The sequence below is a fragment of the Equus quagga genome, chromosome 14, assembly GCF_021613505.1.
Source record: "Equus quagga isolate Etosha38 chromosome 14, UCLA_HA_Equagga_1.0, whole genome shotgun sequence".
Lineage (NCBI taxonomy): Eukaryota > Metazoa > Chordata > Mammalia > Perissodactyla > Equidae > Equus > Equus quagga.
In genome coordinates, this window is record NC_060280.1 from 95,500,316 (window position 1) to 95,514,268 (window position 13,953).

Consider the following 13,953-nt stretch of genomic DNA (forward strand, 5'->3'; position numbering starts at 1 on the left):
GTAAATTTAGGGGCAGGCCCGGTGGCACAGCAGTTAAGTGCACACGTTCCGCTTCAGCAGCCCAGGGCTCGCTGGTTCGGATCCCAGGTTCAGACATGGCCCCGCTTGGCAAGCCATGCTGTGGCAGGCGTCCCACGTATAAAGTAGGGGAAGATGGGCACGGATGTTAGCTCAGGGCCAGTCTTCCTCAGCAAAAAGAGGAGGATTGGCAGCAGATGTTAGCTCAGGGCTAATCTTCCTCAAAAAAAAAAAAAAAAAGGTAAATTTAAATGGACCCAGTATCAAAGACTTGAGAATCCCTTCCAAACTGAGACTGAAGTCAAAACTGGGCAGGCGGTTGAATAATATGGCAAAATAAATATTTTTAAATTGTAATTTTTTCATAAGCAAATAATTTACATTTTCGTAGTGAAGTATATCATACTTAGAAAAGAGTGCATAAAATGTTTTTATTTAAATATTAATATTGTATGAACTTTGTAGACCGAACACAAACAATACGAACAGACTTTGGGCAGATGATAGACCCCCAGAGCATCCACCTTGCTTCCATTTCCCTCCTACTCCCGGACGTGCCCACTGTGGGGAATCTTATGGGTAGTCTTCATAGCTTTACCGCCTATTATTTATCACTAAGTAGTGTTTCGTTTACCGTGCCTCTTTTGAGATTTTTACGAAAGGATGTTAATAAAATTATCCTTAACGTGGCCATCACTGGTTCCTTTACCTCAGTCCGTTTCACATATGCTGGTGTCAGGTCGTGGGCCACCCAGTTTACTCATCCATTCCCGTCTTTATGGTCTTTGGGCTGTTCCACCCAGTTTACTCATCCATTCCCGTCTTTATGGTCTTTGGGCTGTTTCAAGCTTATTTTTTGCTTTTGTGAAAAATGCTGCTCCTATCATTCCTGTTTTTTCAGTTTCCAAGTGCCAATGCATAACAAATTCTCTACATATTGGAGAAAAATTACTGAGTTGTAGACTATGGATAATTTCAAATTTACTGAAAATGCCAATGGAGTGTGAGTTTACCTTCCAAACATTTTTTGCATAAATTTACTCCACATGATTGACATTGGAATTGCTGAACTTATTGATTTTTGCCTATCTAGTAAGTGTGAAACAGGATTACCTAGTTATTATATATTACTTTCTACTAATTACTGATGATATTGAGCATTTTATATATTTCATCTCCTATGAAATATTTATCAGTCATTCTCTTGTAACTCATTTGCATGTTTGTTGGTTTCTTCTGATTTCTTTATATACTGTAGACATGACTCTTTTTCATTTGTAGGTATTGCAAACATTTTCTCCCAGACTGTGGTTTATCTTTGTACTCCCTTTATTCTACGATCCAATGGACTGTTCTCAGTTTCAAGAGTTGAATTTGTCACTCTCCCTTTGTAACATACTGTTGTTTCTTATATTAAAAAAAAAAAAACTCTTGCTATTCTGAAGTCATAAAAACACTTGCTGTAACTTCTCCTAAGAATGTTCTAGTTTCCTCCTTCACATGTCAATGTTCAGTAGGTTGATTATTATATGTGAAATTGACAGGAAGAAGATTCCTTATTCCTCTGTAGAAAACCACTTGTTACTGTCCATGTGTTAACGTCTCCATCATTTCTACCACTGTGCAGCAATGCCTGCTGCATCTTTTTGGTGAAATATGATGACATTTGTATTTTACAATATAGAAACATTTTTATCCCTATAACGAGCTCTACTCCTTAATAGGTATCTAATATATTGGGAATTCTACCATCCAATATTCCATTTATGATTTATTCTTCATTCAAAAATGAGTTTGGTGGTTCATTTATTATGATCACAGGGATGGGTTCGTGAACCTATACATGTGCCAAAACTTACATATCTGCATTTTATTTCAGTTATTACTCAACAAACCTAAGAATTTAGCTTGATTCCAACTTTTCTATTTCATGCAGCATCAAACTTATACAAACAACCAAAAATAATTGTGAAGCTTTCAAGTTTTTTCAGACACTGGAGAAATTTCATAATGCGATAATTATGCACCTCTTAAAGGGTAAATGCAACTCAACTGTAAATCTGAGCCTTTATATTTATAAAGACCTGAGACTGTACATCAGGTCTTTATATTTCATTACACATAGACTGGGAAACACCACAGCCACCCAGTGAAACACACACAGACGCTCAGACACTCCTGGCCGGACACAGGGACCACCACGTGGAACCTCCCAGGCATACTAATGTGGCCCCACAGACAGACCTGCAGAATCACCCACTTGGTCACTAGGAGAGACAGGGGGACACACCCTGAGAGATAATGGACGCAGAGGCAGTAGCTGACTCTCCCACAGACACACATTGCCCAGGCCCTCGGCACACCCCTACTCCCACCTGTTACTATCCATAGGAATTACCGCCATCCGCACAATGTACATTTTACTTATATCCCTTGTTTTTTTGAGTCCTAGAATGTCAGTTTCAAGGGAATAGTGACATTTTGCCTATTCTGTTCACTGCACAACCTGGAACATAATCTCTTACACAGGAGAACATCGAGAAATACTTACTGAGATGTCTGGGATCACAATACATGCATACAGAGGGTTTGTCCACAAATATCCCCATAGGGCCACATCCCCTGGAACTTCAGAGAATGAAGTGTTCTCATGCCCAACCGTTGTGGCAGAAGGACAGTCCCCAGCCCCCAAACAAAGGTCCTTCAGCCATTCTGGCAGGGGAGGTCCTTCCCGAGCCATCGCCGGCCATATAAGAACTAGAGAAGGGGGATCTTGAGCCCCCGAGTCAGGATCAGACACAAGAGGAATTATGCTCCAGCCCCTCCCAGTACTTTAGCATTCTTCCAGAAACGGGCCCTTCACTACCACACCCAGAATGCTCAGTTAGGGCATTATTGGTTGTCTGTCCCCTGCCCGGCCATCATGTCCTCCTCTGCGGTCACCTCCGACGCCATCATCTCCGCTGTGGTCTCACCTTCCCACCGTGGAAGCTCCGTTAGACCGTCAGGGCCCTCCCTGTCAGTCGCTGTTGCCCAAAAGTGGGAAGATGGGAAAGGATGAAGAGGATGTAGGCCTTAGAAGCTTGGCCCACCCGTCCAACCGCCACAAACACGCAGCAAACAGAACCCAGCCCACCGGAAGCTGGGATGGGGAAGAGGCGGGGCTTCCACCACTTCCGTTACACCTTGGGTAGGTACGCCTGCGCACTTCAGCAAGGCAGAAACTCCCGGACGTCTCCCCCGCACAGCTATTTTCAACGCAGGCCCCTGTTGCATGCTGGGAACAATCTGAGGGACGAAACGCCCGGCTGTCTGAGGGGCTTCTTTTCAGAACTACATTTCCCACAGGCCAATGGGAGGGGCTCAGTGCAGCGGCGGTGGGAGGGTGGAATGGGGGTGTTCCACCCAGAAAGAAATGCGCATGCGTCACAGTTGGCCATTCCCAAGACCCTCCCTGGAGTGGGCAGATGAGGAAGACGCTGAGATGCAGAATCTGGCGCGTGGTCGGCGTTTGAGGGGCTCAGAGCTTCAGACCTGAGAGTGTGGGGAAGTCGCGTCGGGTGACTGCGGAAGAGTGGGTATCAGTGACTACAGGCGTCTTTGTGACGTCACACGCGGTTTAAAGACTCTTGGGGTGTGTGATTGTGCTCGTGGGCGCTGGGCAGACGCATATGCGGCAGCGGGAGTTGGTCCAGGGCCACGTGTCCCCATGACATGGCTTCTGGCCCTGCTGCTTCGGAGCTCTCACCTCCCAGCCACGTGGGCTGCCACAGCGTTCCCAACGGCAGAAGGGGTGTCGGAACCCATAACGGCGTTTCCCACCAAGAAGGCCCGGGACTGGCCTGATGGGAAGTTTAGAGGTGGACACGTTCTCAAGACAGGCCCTGGAAAGACACGATGCCGATGCCCGAGGATTAGGACGCCTCCAGGCAGGGTCCCTCTTGGGGGACGACACCGGGGTCCACCTTTAGGTTTCAGAACCAGAGCGTTGCGAAAGGTCTGACCCAGAGAAGCTGGTGTCAAGTCACAGGTGGATTCCAGGAGACGTCTCGCTTCCCTCCAGGTAAGTGTGTGAGGTGCGTGTCCCAGAGGGTGTTTTCTAACTACTGACTCGCTTCCAGGAAGGGCCTGATGGGACACGGGTCCTTCCCAAGTCCAGTAATTCTTCCCAAGAAGGATCCCCGCGTGCTGGAAAGACCGCGTGTTGCACACGATACACCCAGGTTCAGGGGAGTTTGGAATTTCCTCTTCGCATATGAAAGCAGGTTTTTCGGCGGTTAATTCTGTTTTTATTGTACATATATCAACATCGTTATTTTAAGTGTAGTTCTATTAGTTTTCACAAATTCGTAATTGTACCACCACAATCAAGATACAGAACACTTGATCACCCCCAAAAAACGTTCATGGTGCCCATCTGTAGTCAACCCCCCTTCACCCCTAATCTGTTCTGAATCTATCTTTGCCTTTTCCCAAAGAACATCATGTAAATGGAACACTACGCTGTCTTTTGAGTCCTATGTGTAAATTTTGATGCCACATTTGTAAAATCATGTCTATTTACTTTGCAGTGCTAATCGGACTTTTAAAATTTTCGACAATGCCCAAGGCTGGTGGTGGCCCATGTTAGGCTTTCAATCTTAAAAAAAAAGAAATGGACTGGGGCTGCCGCATGGCCGAGTGGTTAAAGTTCTGTGCGCTCGGCTTCAGTGGCCTGGGTTCCTGGGTTCAGATCCCCAGTGCAGGCCTGCTCCACTGGCAGCCATGCGCTGGAGGCATCCCACATACAAAGTAGAGGGGGACTGGCAAGATGTTAGCTCAGGGTGAATCTTCCTCACACACACAAATAAATAACATAAATGGAGAGATTCCATAATTATTTTGAGCCACATGAGCTTAGAAAGGCTCTGTGCTCCCTTTGCTTAACTTTCTTCATTTGTATGATGAGAGGGATGACGGGGAGGGTGATCGAATGAGATTCTAATGACTATCCAGTCGCCTTGATTTCTACAGCACTAAGAAAACGGAGTTAACATGGGGAGAACGGACAAGGATTAGGCTTTATTTGTTCCTTAATTAAGCAAAATGCTGTTACATTTTTTTCACTTCCCAGCACGTACCGTGAATCCACAAATATGGAAATGATACCCGTGGAAAGTAAAATGAGGCTTTTGGACCTCGTGGATCATTAAAACAAAAAGCTGCCACCTTCTTCTCCTATAAAAGGCATTAAAATTTTTCCTGTTTGAGAATGTCAGGTATATCTATTTTTTACTAAATTGGGGTGATACTCAAAATGGTACCCTCTTGTGCAGCTCATCTCATTTATTCCTTAGATAACTGCTCCCGCCCACTATAACTCACCTTGCTTGGACCAGAAGATTACAATTGGCTTGAATTAATTCACTACGCTTATAAGAAAAGTCCATGATGGGGCAGAACTATGCAGATGACCATAACACTTTATCAAATTAGGTGCAAACCTATGGTTTTTTGGGGTACAAATTGTGTCAGTCTATCGTAGTAGCAAAAATATAATGTCAAATATAATATAATTTACCATTTTTTCACAAGAATGTTAAACACTTACACCCTATAGTCCGAATCACTGGAAAGGATCTGGTCCCAGATACCCATGTCCAGATTGATGGAAGCATATCACATGCCCTGAGACATTAACTACTACAAACATTAAGCTGAGCCATGCCTATACCTTTATTTTTATGAATAATCATTACTATTAACTCCATGAATGCAGCATTGTCTGTATCACTTCCCACTATCTACAAACACCCTTGAGCAGCTCCTAAAACAGTGCTCATTAAAGACAAATTATATGGTGGAAGTATAAATAAATTAATGATGACAGCTTCACCCAATGAGTTCCCTGTGTTCCACCGGAAAAATATACACCAGACTCCCTGCATTCTCAGTTATTTCCTTGGTCATAGTTTACTTTACTTCAAAAGCCTTATTTCCATCTTATAAGCCTAAGTTTACCATTTGTTAACCATTACTTTTTTTCCCACAAAAACATAAGCACCAGGACTGCAGTGACCTGTGTGTTTCATGCCTCTCCATTCAACATAATACAACATAGAGTACATTTGAGCATATTTTGAGCCTAGAGTGCACAGCATATAACAATGCTCAAAATTAGCATCAAGTAAATAGTATGGCCTCTGACAATAAGGGCTTGATTTGAAACCTGATTGCATTTATCTCTTGCTATCGTTGTGATCTCTGCAATTTATGTAGACATATACTTCTCAGTTAACTCATAAAAGGATATAATAAATTCCCTTCCTTATAGGATTTGCTGAGGATTCAATGGAATTATATATGTAAAATGACTCACTCCAAGAAAAACACTAAAACCAGTGTTTGATGAGTATTTCAGTATATACATAAGCAGCCCCAGACAATGCAGAATTAGCCTGCCAATCATTGCTAGGCCTAGTCTTCCACTGGTGAAAAGAAACAATTTCACACAACACCATCATTAGATAGTGCTACTCGGTGACCAGGATGGATCAAGACAAAAACAAGGGTGCTCTAAACAGATCTGTAAAAAGGCTAGGAAGAAAAAGGGGGTGGGGGAGCCGGCCCCAGTGGCCTAATCTTTAAGTTTGGCACGCTCCATTTTGGCAGTCAGGGTTCAGTTCCTGGGCATGGACCTAGACCACTTGTCAGTGGTCATGCTGTGGCAGCGACCCACATACAAAACAGAAAGACTGGCAACAGATGTTAGCTCAAGGCAAATCTTCCTCAGCAAAAAAAAAAAAAAAAAAAAAGTCCCAACAAGTCCCCTTTTCTTGCTAATACAACTGACTGTTGCTTCTTTGACAATTAGAATTATTGATACTCCATTCTTCTTGCCTTCTAGATAAAAACTATTAAGGTTACATTCAGTTCCTGATCGCATCCTATAGAGAGCAAACCTCAACTTCCTGAACACAACCCAAATCAACTAACACAAGCACAAATCATATTATAAGTCTTTTTGAACACTGATTTAACCCCAGTCATTAATGGTGTGTCGCTAGAACTTGGAACACTCAACATCTTTGACTACAGGTATGATATTGGTTGTCTTTTTCTAGAGGGTACTGACAAAGTCATTAAGTTTTTATTGTTATTAATGAATAAGAGGTTATCTTAATGACAAAAACTTGAAATACATAAAAATAAAGTCTACCTGAAAAAAATGCCTAAACTTGTATGAACCTGGTAATATTGACTAAGACTTTATAATGCTTAATTTGACAAAGTTACAAAAACCTTCAAAAACTGCTAACAAACTAAATCTAGCAAGATCTAAAAATGATTATACACCATTACCAAGAAGGACTTATCCTAGGAATGCAAGATTGGTTTACATTGAAAATTAATTAATGTAATACACCATATCAAAAGAATAGAGAAATTAATTAATGTACTATGCCATATCAACAGGTTATAAGAAACCACATGATAGTCTTAATCGACAAGGAAAAGCACATTTGATAAAAATCTAACACCCTTCATGATAAAACACCCAGCGAACTAAGACTAGAAGGGAACTTCCTCAACCTGATCAAGAAAAATCCCAAACTTAACATCATACCTAATGCTGGGAGACTGAACGATTTCTCCCTAACATCAGACACAAGACAAGTAAGTCTGCTTTTGCCACTTCTATTCATCACTATAATGGAGGTTTTAGCCAGGGAAGATAGGCAAGAAAGTAAAAGACATCAGATTAGAAAGGAAGAATTAAAACTATGTCTCGGGGCCGGCCCCGTGCCCGAGTGGTTAAGTTCGCGCACTCTGCTGCGCTGGCCCAGGGTTTCGCTGGTTTGGATCCTGGGTGCAGACATGGCACCGCTCGTCAGGCCATGGTGAGGCAGAGACCCACATGCCACAACTAGAAGGACCTGCAGCTAAGACATACAACTATGTACCAGGGGGCATTTGGGGAGATAAAACAGGGGGAAAAAAAAGATTGGCAACAGTTGTTAGCTCAGGTGCCAATCTTTAAAAAAAATAAAAAACAAAACTATGTCTCTTTGTGCATGGTATGATCTTATAGGTAGAAAATCTTGTACACCAAAGTAATTACAGTTGATAAACCACTTCAGCAAGGTTGCGGGGTACAAGATTGAAAAGCAAAAGTCAATTGTGTTTCTATACCCTTCTAAATCGCATAAACCAATGGAAAAGGATACTCTGGAAATAAACCCATATATTTAAAGTCAACTGATATTTTACAAAGGTGTCAAACTAATTCATGAAAGCAAGCATAGGGGCCGGCCCCGTGGCCGAGTGGTTAAGTTTGCACGCGCCACTTCAGTGGCCCAGGGTTTCGCTGGTTCGGATCCTGAGCGTGGACACGGCACTGCTTATCAGGCCACATTGAGGTGGCGTCCCACATGCCACAACTAGAAGGACCCACAACTGAAGTGTACAACTGTGTACTGGGGGGATTTAGGGAGAAAAAGCAGGGAAAAAAAAGAACATTGGTAACAGTTGTTAGCTCAGGTGCCAATCTTTAAGGGGAAAAAAACAAAAGAAAGTAAAGCCTTTTCAACAAATGGTGCTGTATCAAGCAGACATCCGTTTATGAAAACAAAACAAAGCAAAAAACTCTCACTCCCTTCCTCACACTATTCACAAAAATTAACTCAAGATTTATAATAGACCTAAATGTACGATAAAAACAATGAAACTTCCAGATAAAACAAAGAGAAGAATTTCTTTGTGACCTCGGTTAGGCAAAGATTTTTAACAGATAACACCAAAAGCAAGATGGAACAAAATTGATAAGTTGAGATTCATCCAAATTAAAAACTACTTTCCTAAAGACACCAATAGGAATATAAAAAGACAAGCCACAGGGCCCAAGAAAATATTCTCAAATCATATGTCTCACAAGACACTTGTGTCCAGAATGCATGAAGAACTTTGACAAAACCATAATGACAAAGGCCCCAGTAAAAAGTATGACCTTATTTGGAAATAGCGTCTTTACAGATGTGATCAGGTTAAGATGAGGTCACAATAGTGGGTCCTAATTCAATACGAATTGTGTCCTTTTAAGGAGAGAATGATGCCATGTGAGTCTGGACACACACGGAGGATGGCTAGTGATGACAGAGGCAGAGACTGGAGTGATGCAGCTCAAGCCAAGGAATGCCAAGGATTTAGGGCCCCCACCAGAGGCTAGGAAGTGGCAAGCAAGGATTCTATCCAGAGTCTCAGAGGGAGCATGGCCCTGCTAACACACTCATTTCAGCCATCTAGTCTCCGAAACTGAGAGAATAAATTTCAGCCACCTAGTTCAACAGTCCCGCCCCACACTCTGGAAATATATGCCTTCTTTTTCAAGTAACCCTTCACAAGAGTTTTAAATGCTCCAGGTAATGGTCATCAAGGTTACCTGCTTTACAAAAGGGTAAGTCACCTCCTTTTTGAGGTTTTTGAAGCTGATCCAGGAGCATAGTTGGAAGTAGCGTACAGGAGCTTTTTCAGGCACAGGTTTGCATCTGGAGGAAGTCCATCATAGCATGAGACCATCCAGAGACAAAGGCAAGGAGGGCAAGGGAACTCCCAAGGGAGAGGGGAACCAGAGAGACACTTAGGTGTTTAGATGACATCGCTCTGCAGCCCAGCGCAGAGGGAAGTCTGGATGAGAGAGCTCCAAAGGGTGGCAGCAGCCCGGGTCCTTTATAGCAACAGGGATTATCTTATTTATGGCTAGCAGCTGTTGGGCACAGTTTCACAGGGTATGAAAAGCAAGCAGCCTCTTAATAGCTAAAAACCTGCTTATTTGGGCAATGTTTAAAATAATTGGATCTGTAAGCATTTTAGGTTGGGGCCAGGGGGCTTTTGGGCCAATGGTTTGCCATAAAGAAAGAAACCACATGGGGCCAGTGTACAGAGGCCATCTTTGTCTCAAGTATATAACACCTAAAGATTATTTGTGCCTCTTGCTGGAAGTAACAAACAGTCTCTGAAATATTCTTATCAAATTATCAGAGGTGGATATGGTCACACCTCTCCTGCAAATATAGGAACAAAAGGAGATGCTGAATAACAGCATGGACATGCAATTAGAAAATCCATCCTATCAAAATATCTTTGTGATTTATTCAACAGTTACATTACAAAGGAAAACATATGATAATGTAACTATAGATTAAATAAATATAAATGAGATAAATTGAAATGTGTGGATCTTATTGGATCCCAAAACAAAAATCTAACGGCAAAAGTTTTAAAATTATGTAAAATTAAGGAAATTGGCCAATGCCTATCTATTTGAGTATATTAAGGAATAATTGTTCACTGTTAGGTATGACAGTGGCATTTTATGGTTATGTTAAGCGAATAGATACATTCCAAAATATTCAAGGATGAAATGATATGCGAAGAACTGCTTCAAAACTATCCAGAGGGACATGGGTGTGACAGAGAAGAAAACTGATGGAAGCCAAGGCAGGTAATGAGTATATGAGATTTTCTTAAACCATTCTCTCCACTTTTACAAAGTTTTAATTTTCCCAAAATGAAATACTTAAACAATGGAGACCTACTTATGAAAGAAATCTTATGTTCTCTATAATATGCCGTGTAATGCAGTCTCTTCCCTAACAGGATATTCAGATGGTGCGGTAGATTGCATTATCGATTCCAATTTTTCATCCCTGTGAAACAGACTAGCGATGTCCTCATGGTAGCAAGATTGCAATTCTTCTCCCCTTTCATTTTGAGCCACGTGACTTGCTTAAGTCAATGCTATGTGAGCAAATGTGATGGGAGAACCCCTGCAATGTGTTTGTGCATTTGGCTTTCCTCTATTCCTCAAGCGATCCATCATGAGGAACCTTCCTAAGGTGACTGCTCTCCATTCAGCTTCAGCCCCAGGATGGACATGCTTGGATGAGAGCCAGTCGGCGACCAGAATGGACTTGAAGACCCGCCCCTTGTAGCAACCTACCCAGGCCAACAGCTAGACCCGTGAGCATGAAAATAAACATATAAGCAAAGTCTGACTAATACAGTTTTTTACACAATTCCAATAAATTACAAAATTTACACAATTAACAAGTTAATGTCAGACAAAGCATGCCATTATTATTAAGTAGAAATGGTAGGTCCGAGAAGGAAGAAAATTTAGACTGACAAAGGATCAAGTAAATCTTCACGCAGGAATGCTTAGTGGGTGCTTGCATTTCCTCATGCTTTGCAAACAAGATTAGGTGAATCTGAAGTATTTGGAAACAAAATGTTACTGAAATAATGATACAAAATTAAACTGATTTTTCAAAGATTGAATGAATTCAAACTGAAATGTAAATTGTGTTTATACTCTTGCCGTGGAGCAGTCTGTCTCTGGCGTTCTAGAACTAACAACACGGCACTGGGTCAACCACATTACCTTATGTACACTTTGGAGAGTCATGTTGGTGTCATCTGTTCTATTACTTTAACGACAATTATCACAATCTAAAATATCTCATCAGACGACAATTATCATTCAAGAGTTTATCTGATGGAACCACTGTTGGTGTTAGAAAACTAGAGTAAAAGTCAATATATTTGGGAAAAAATTAGACGTGAGAAATTCTACAGAGAGGTCCACATTACTGCCAGCGTGTGCCATGCTGTTAATGTAGAAGTACGCCCTCTGTGAAATGTTGGGGCTCATGAAAACCTACTGAAAATGACTGCGAAGCCGTCTCTTTTTATATATTTTGTTAGAATTTAATATTACAATAACTATTTGCCTCTTCAAAGTTAAATATAAGCCATTTGTAAATCCGTATGGGCTTATTGTGTGTTTAAACGGGTCTCAGTACGCACCCAGGGGCAAACCCAGAGAGACAGACAAACACTACAGCCACTCAGTGAGACACACGGACAATCAGACACTCCTGCCAGGACACAGGAACCACCAGACACCTGAACTCTCCCAGACATACAAAATCACACAAACTTACTGGGACATATAGGTGGACACAGACACACAATTCAGACACATTGGCAAAGATGATGTCTCGAGAGAAACTAATACATTCCCAGAGACACAGCCCAGGCCCTCTGCAAACCTCCGCGCGCCACCCACAGCTCTATCTACTTACAGCTAAGCGACATCAGATGCACTGTGTACTTCTCTCTCTCCTCCTGGAAAGGGGACCTCACACTTCCCGAAGCTGCACGGTACAAACAGCCTCTCTCCAGAAGAACCACAGAGGGGATCCCGAGGAAGCAGCGTCAGGGGCCCGACGCGGCTGGGGTTAAGATACTCCAGCCCCCCACGCTGCTTTAGGATTCTTCCAGAAACGCACTCATCACGACTTTGATCCTGTGTCACTTCGCTTTTCCGATTGAAAGCTCAGTGAGGGCAGCCACGACGTCATCTCATCGGCTGGCAGCCACCGTGTCCTGCCCTGCGGTCCCCTCGGCAGCCCGCTGCTCTGCTGGCCCCACGTGCCCGCAGACCCCGCTCTGTCCGCCTCGGCGGCCCCAAAGTCCTCACGGAGACCCGAGGGTGGACGCCTCGGGAGCCCGGGCCACAGAGACGGCTCCTGCAGGACCCAGGGGAGGACAGGAAGCTGAGGAGAGAGCCGCACAGCCAGGCCTCCACCTTTCCCCGCGCATCCTCTTCTCTGAGGCTCCGCCCACCCGCGTGCGCCTGCGTACTTCCCCGCAGGCCCAGAGCGCAGGCGTCCCCGGGCACGTTTCCTCACCGGGCGCGTTGCATGCCGGGAGGAGTCTGAGGGCGGGGCTCCGAGCGTCTGCGGGTCTCCCTTCGAGATCTCCATTTCCCACAGGCCACCGGGGCTGAGACCGCGCAGAGAGCAGGCGTCGGTAGAAGTGCGCATGCACGGCGGCGGGGTGGCTCTGGGGACCCGGATGGGCCGTGGGGAGGAGGCGGGAGCTGAGGTGAGGCGTTGGGCCTGTTAAGTCCTGAGGCCCGGGCGGGCGGTCGAGACAGCGCGGGGCGGCGGAGGGAGGGCGAGTGGGCGGGAGTGCGCGTGCGCGCCCACACGAAGGCGGTGGCGGGAGGTCCCTTTGTGACGTCCCTGGAGGTCTGAGACTGGCGGGCGCGACTGGGCTGGGGGCCTGAGCTGATGCTCTGCTTCTGTCACCTCCCAGCCCGCTGGGCACGGCCCGCCACAGTGCTCCCCCAGCGGAGCGTGGACCCCTAAGGACGTCTCCCGGCGCGAAGGCACAGGATGGGCCGGATGCCGCTGTAGAGCCGGGGGCCCTCGCGACAGGCCCCGGGAAGTCCCGATGCTGATGCCAAGGCCTAGGATGCCCCCCCAGGCAGCCTCCTTGGGCAGGACTGTGGGGGCACCTGTATGTTTAAGGCCACATCTTCCCCAAAGATCCGACTGCAGGGCCCTGGCGTAAACTCGAAGGCGGATCCTAGGAGCCCTGCCCCGTCCCTCCAGGTCTGCGTGGCCCTGGGGGCGTTTCCTAACCTCAGGCCGGGTTCCGAAAGAGGTGTTTGGCCAGGAGTCCTTCATCCCCAGTCCTTTACTTCTTGAGCATCCCAAGATGGTGCGGGGAAGTATTCAAGGTTCAGGAGTTTGAATTTCCCCTTAGCAGATGAAAGCTTTCTTCGTTGATTTTCTATTATTTTTCATATACGTGCAGTAAATCCACTATTTTAAGTGTAGTTCGATGACTTCCCATACGGACGTAATTATACCAACACAATCAAGATAAAGAACACTCCGTCACCCAGGAAAGAACACAGGTGCCCATTTTTTCTAAAATCCCCCAGCCCTAGCCACTGATCTGTTCGTTTCCTGTACCCTTGTCTTTTTCACGTTCCATAAAAGGAAGGCCATTCAGCCTTAGGACTCTTTTGGCAAAATTCAATGCCGTAGTTCTAAAATTCAGAAATTACCCTTGTTTTCCAGTGTTCTGGGTTTCCAGTGGTTC